The sequence below is a fragment of the Prosopis cineraria genome, unplaced genomic scaffold (assembly GCF_029017545.1).
Source record: "Prosopis cineraria cultivar Desert tree isolate PC_DT_omini unplaced genomic scaffold, ASM2901754v1 PC6, whole genome shotgun sequence".
Taxonomy (NCBI): domain Eukaryota; kingdom Viridiplantae; phylum Streptophyta; class Magnoliopsida; order Fabales; family Fabaceae; genus Prosopis; species Prosopis cineraria.
The window spans coordinates 5,167,114-5,173,343 of record NW_026555337.1 but is presented as its reverse complement, the minus strand read 5'-3'; the positions used below and the strand labels follow the sequence as shown (position 1 = coordinate 5,173,343).

The following is a 6,230-nucleotide window of genomic DNA, read 5'->3' as shown; positions in this document are numbered from 1 at the left end:
AAAGTAGATCTAAACTCATGATAAAAGATGGCAATACTGCTGTGGAAGAAAGCTAATGCTCTTCAAAAATTGACTTATTGCGGGAAAAAATTATTACATGGCTCTGATAACATAAAAGTTATTGGAGACAAAAGAGAGACATTAAAGAATGATTAAAAAATGTCGCATCTATTATTGAGATAAAGGTTACATTATATACGTAAAGAAAATAGATAATACAATAATGATTAATAATTATACAATAACATCAAATAATATTTCCTAATAACAATTGAGATATATACACAATAATAATCGAAAATATTTAGAGAATATTCTAGATAACAAATTGCTACCAATGTTGGCCTCTTCAAAGCCACTATTTAGCCCTCCCTCTCCATATTTCATCATAATATATTACCCACTATCTTCGATCGTTGACGTGATTTGTGTTCACGCCATCGTAATTCTATATTTTGATTTTTCAAACTAACCATCTTGTATGTCGTTAGCCATGGCTAAGAAGAGGAAGTTTGTTACTTCAAGCCTTGGTAGATTTGGCTATGAACCACCTTGAGCGCCAATTCTCAATTTATGGTGCTAGTTTGATTTTGGATTCAATCTAGATTTTTATTTCTAATTGATATTGGGTTATATTTTTTCCTACTATGATGATATGTTTCATGCATGATGTTATGTTATAAATTGATTAAAGTTTATGCATTTTTTTTAGAAAACCCATGGTAACTACTCCTAAGAACCTCTCGAAGTGAGTGCATGCTTATGGTATTATTAAATTATAATTAATCTGCAACTAATTTATTTTATATGTGTTTACAATTTAACTCTTAGAATTCTGAAGGGAAAAAAACTTAGAACTTTCAAAACTTTCACATTTTTTACAATTGATGTTATAGTTTTTATAATTAAAATTTTATTATTTATAGCATTAACTTCTAACATTGACAAGTCAATAGAATAAGATTACTTTTATCCATTTATTTATTTTTTTAAATTTTAATCCTCATCCATATTGTTCCATGTTATTTTTTTAAATAAAAAATATCATGTTTTTCTTTCTCATTCTCTCCAACTCTAGAGCTAGTAATTCAGACTAAGTTTGATGAGTTGGCCCGAACTTGCCAAAAAAAATTAAGGTCAAGCTTTGAAAAAGTATGATTTTTTTTATGTTCAGGCCAAGCCCGATCGAGTTTGAGCTTGGCCCAAATACCCAAATAAAGAAGTTTATTTTTAAAAAATATATAAAATATAATAAATATTAATTAATTCTTTAAGTTTTAGATTATCTTATGCTAAAATATTATATATTTGAGTCCTATATATTATTTAAGTATAAAAATATAAATTTTATATTTTTCATAAAATAAGATAATTAATTTTAAAGTTAAAAATTTAATTAAAAATAATTTTAAAAATAAAATTTAAATATTCGGATCTAAGCTTAGCTAACTCGAGCTTTTTAGGGAGTTGGTTATGTTTAGCTTTGGACTCGGGTTTATTCGAGCTGAATAAATTAAGTTTATCTGAATTTTCAGCTCCATCCAACTCTAAGCTTAAATTAAACCAGCCAAAATATTGATTGATTAGTTAAAAGCTCCACCAAACTCATTTTATGAAAACATGATTGAGTTAAAAGCTCCACCAAACTGTAACCTCGCGTTATTAATTACTACCATTAAACAGAAAAAGGTAAAAGGCTTTTATAAAGCGAGGGGCGCCAGTACGCTGTTGTCGGCGGGATCAAAGTAGTCTTTTGATAGAATGCAGCTGTCGGTTGTTTTTTCCATTTTATAAAAACTTATATTACAATGCATTAGAGAATATGAAATAAGAGACAATCAACTTGATGAGTTAACATATACATAAAATACATGCAATACGTGAAATACATGTAAATAGGGAAATATCTTAAGAATAAACAAATTTGAAGAGTAAAAGAATAAATTAGCATGAAAAAAAAACCACTTCAAATTAAATAAGATATAAATTTTATTTTCTTAAATATCTAAAACTTTTTTCATAAACCAAACTGTCCATTAAAATTTTGATTGTTTCATTTTCCTTTCTTATTGTTGAAAATTTCTAGCAATAGCTTTTCCTTCATTTATTGAAAGAGAGACATATTTCTTTCATATATCATCTTATGCAATAAAATCTACTAAGTTATTATATAATTTTATTTGTATGCTTTAATATTATAATCATTCTAAAATAATAAAATAATATATAAGTGAATAACTAATATTAAATGAATAGGAAAAAAATATATGTTGAAGATTTTGCTAAACAAATTGAAGAAAAATAATTATATTAATTTGCAATAGATTAATATTTTCAAAATTGTAATATTTTACATTGATGAAATCTTCTCGCGCATGACAGAGGGTGAATTCAATAAATTGTAAACAATACAAGTAGTGGATAAAGCCAGGGGAGTGGGGAGGGTAAGGGGGCAAGTAGACTAATAAACATCATATTCATTAACATGTAAAATGTTCACAGAGGAGATGTAGGTCAGGTGGTAGAATGGAATGTGAGAAGTACAGGATCGATACCCGGCACTTCATTTTATCAGTAAATTCTTCCTTCTTTTTTGAAATCAATGTTGACTTTTTTTTTGCCCCCGGTTTGCAATGAAAATTCAAGAATTCTAAAGTCGATACTCTGCATCTCCACTCGAACTGCAAGTCTAACTCTTTCTTTTTTGTAATTAATTTTGACATTAATTTTTTGGTAACTGTTTTTTAAATTGCATTGAAGATTGAAAAGTTCTAAAAGACTAAAGGAAATACAATATGAAACCTGATTGCGACACACATCAGTGCATCTACTTGTGGAGGAAGAAGTGAAAGGAAGGGATACTCTGGGGTCACAGCTGACGTTGCCACTTTCATTTGCTCTTATTAACCCTATCAAGGTTGATAAAGAATCTTCATTCTGATATTAATCAAAATTATTATTGAGCTAAGAGTTGATAAATTATCAAGCGAGATATCTTTTGGCTTCTTCATTTTAGAGATTATGAATTTGGTAGTTCAATAAAATACTAAGCAACTCCAAATGTACGAGTACTATGACTCTTTATTCAGTAAGTTGATAACACAGTACATGAAGTTGAATAACAAAATGCCTCTTATTCATAATTTTTTTCGAAGGAAACCAACTTTTGATAAAGAAAACGAAGGAATACAACAATGCTTCTTATTCACAATTCAATCAAAAGATATCTCCCAGTGCCACATTGTAGCATTATTTATCGGATTGCACACCTCATAGCTTACTCATATACTGGATATTAGGGGTAATAGCGCTGTTCTTTTATATCTGGCTTTGAAAGGATCTTTCACACCTGGTTGGCAAGTCAACCATCAACTTTCATGTCTGTTTCTGTATCCCATGGGAATGCCAGCATTGGTTTGGTTGCTTCGAGAAGAACTTCAGTAGGAATCTTTGGTTTTGATCGCTTCAATGGCGTTAAGTGGTGACCACACCTGTGAGGGTCTTCTATGTAATCCTGCAATTTTGAGGGAGGGAGTTTGGAGAAAGCTGTGGCTTTTAATTACAGTAGTAAAAAGTAAATACAAAAACCATTGTTATAATAGTGTGTGGAACAGCTGCTCACCAGATTAGCATGCATTTTTGTAACAAATTTTTTGAATATTTCGAAATTTGATTCTTCTAGAAGATCATCCGATAGACGCAGGTACGTTACTCCATACATGTTCAGTTTTGGAGGGCCACTTTTGTTGACACCATTTGGTCTAGCATTCAGGAGGATCTGGTTGTAACCTGTTGCATCGTGCTTTGAAAGTGCATTTTCTCCGGCAACTTCAATGGCTTCTCTCCAAACTCCACTCAAGATCTGCACAAATATTTATTTTTCATACTTCAAGCCTTACCATACAGCCATTTTAATATATCCAAAAAGAAGATTGGGCATTAAATTGAAGAAATCTTGGGATGCATTACCTGTTGAACAAGTTCCTCTGCTCCACTTTTAGCATCAGAGCTTTGCTCTGAATCCCTCATCTCAAGACAAGTAGAGTTCAAAATAGCGTGATGTCGAGACAATATTAGTGCTATTGGACGATACCGGCCTCTATCATCTAGATTGTAGTATCCAGTAGTGAGCTCAGCAGCATGAGTTGGGGCTGTGTACCACCAGTGTATGCCCCAACCTGTTTGTCATGGTTAAAGGTTAATTGATCTGCATATATAAATGGAAGCCAAGACTGTCATTCTGAGACATCATGAATATACTTTGATTGCTAGTGTGACTTTACAGCCCAGAAAAGCTTTGTTGGCTTTATCAAGGATCTGATCAGCATGGTCCAGCAATCTGTTTGAGCAAAAAGTCAAGAAGAACTTCCCTTTCTCAGTGAGGTATGTGCCGCCTGCTTTAAAGAAGTCAGTGGATTCTGGGACATCATTGTACTCCCCTGCATCATTTGGCAGTTCCCATTCAGGATGGCCAGCAGATGCTTCTGCCTTCTTGAAATGTGCTTTCAGGTATTTCTCATAGCACTGCATGGTTTCAAAAAATAAGATGTCATAATAAGTACTTTAAGCCATTAACCTAGCCCTAGTGAAATTTTCAAGAATAACAATCTTACCTGAAATTCCCCAATACCAGGATAAACCCATCCTTGGCTTTGTGGATAAGAGGGATATCTGAGCTCTCCTGCTGGACCAAGCCCGACTTCTATGTCTATGATGAGTCCAGATGCCCAAAAATGGGACATATTTTCTCTGAAACTTTTCATGTAGTCACTGTATATCTGTATAAAGCAACATGATGCAGCTGATTTAGTGAACTTCATTTGGAGTGAGGAACGCAAAGCTAAACCTCCCATAGTCTGTTCAATGCTTGCCTGATCTTTATAACCCTCTTACATTACAAGCATACTTTGCATAAATAAATGATACAATAATGCATGTGAACAAAGGGATATTAACATTCAGATCTTCTTGTGCTTGAGCAACAATATTCACAGTTACCAGGGAGAAGAAGTTAAAGATGAGTTCACCTGAATGGCGGTTCGTCCATGGAAGAGAGGCTCGTTATCAACACGATTAGTGAGATATTATTTGTTCCTAGTGCCAGAGCGATTGGTGTAGAAGATATCAGGGTTTGATTCTCCGATATCAAGAACCCACTGGGGAATAGGGATGTTGACGTACAACATCTCCTACATTACCTCCACATTGGTCAAACTGGCTTGCAGTTTCAATTTTCAAGCCACATTCCTGCACCACTTGAAACAAGCTCCTATATGCACTCTAGTCATGTTGCTTTGGTCCCCTCAGCTCTATGATCCCCCACCACACATCAACCATGACCCCATCAACCCCAGCTTCGTGTTGCTCCTCAAGCTGTTTCCTCAGCCCTTCTGGGTCTTTGAACACATTTTCAACCGTAACAACTCCGACCTGAAATGTGGGGTCAAAAACACACAACAGGCTTAGATAGATCTTTTACATGCCACAGAATAAATCAGATTACAAATGTCACAACTTACTGGGAGCATGACGTAGGTTGGAACATAGTTTGTGGCTGGAATGGAAGACTTTGTTTGTTGCTGCTATTTTCTGTTTTCTGGGCGAACTGAAAACGGAGATTCAGATACATCTTGCTTGTTTGAGCCTTGAAGTAACCGAAGGGAGCCTTTTATAGAAGAGCAGGAGCAATGGGTCAGGCTCCTCATCTTTTTTTGGTACAAACTACAAAATACCTTCACATGCATTCCGCGAGTTGGAAAAGATGATAGGTTAAACGGAGTTATTATGATCCAAGGAAAAAGAAAACATATCTAATTAATAAAAAACCAAAACTATACGTGTCTATATATATATATATATATATTATATAAGCATGATGAAATTCTTGTCCTGGACGACAAATTAATTAGAAATGGCAATCCTTAATTTGATTGAATAACTTCAAAATTTATGAACTGCACAATCAGTAGTGGGATTGGTTGTGCGCATATCTTCCATGGATGAAAGGTTACATCTTTAGAGATTATTACTAGCTATAATATAAGTAATTAAGACAGTGGTATTGTTATGGGAAAATACCATTGTTCAGGTCCTATACCTTAATTGTGTTTTATTTTAAATCCCTGTGGCTTATTTTCGTGCTTTCATATCCAATACACAATTTCCAATAAAATACCCATACTCATAATGCAGCGTCCATCCGTCGAGCATGCAGCATGGCTTTTATTATG

At 33.6% G+C, this 6,230-nt stretch overlaps 1 pseudogene; it reads right to left on the bottom strand.

Moving 5' to 3' along the window:
• Positions 1 to 3,216: 3,216 nt before the first annotated feature.
• On the bottom strand, positions 3,217 to 5,543 carry LOC129314288 (beta-amylase-like; annotated as a pseudogene).
• Between the last annotated feature and the right edge of the window lie 687 nt (positions 5,544 to 6,230).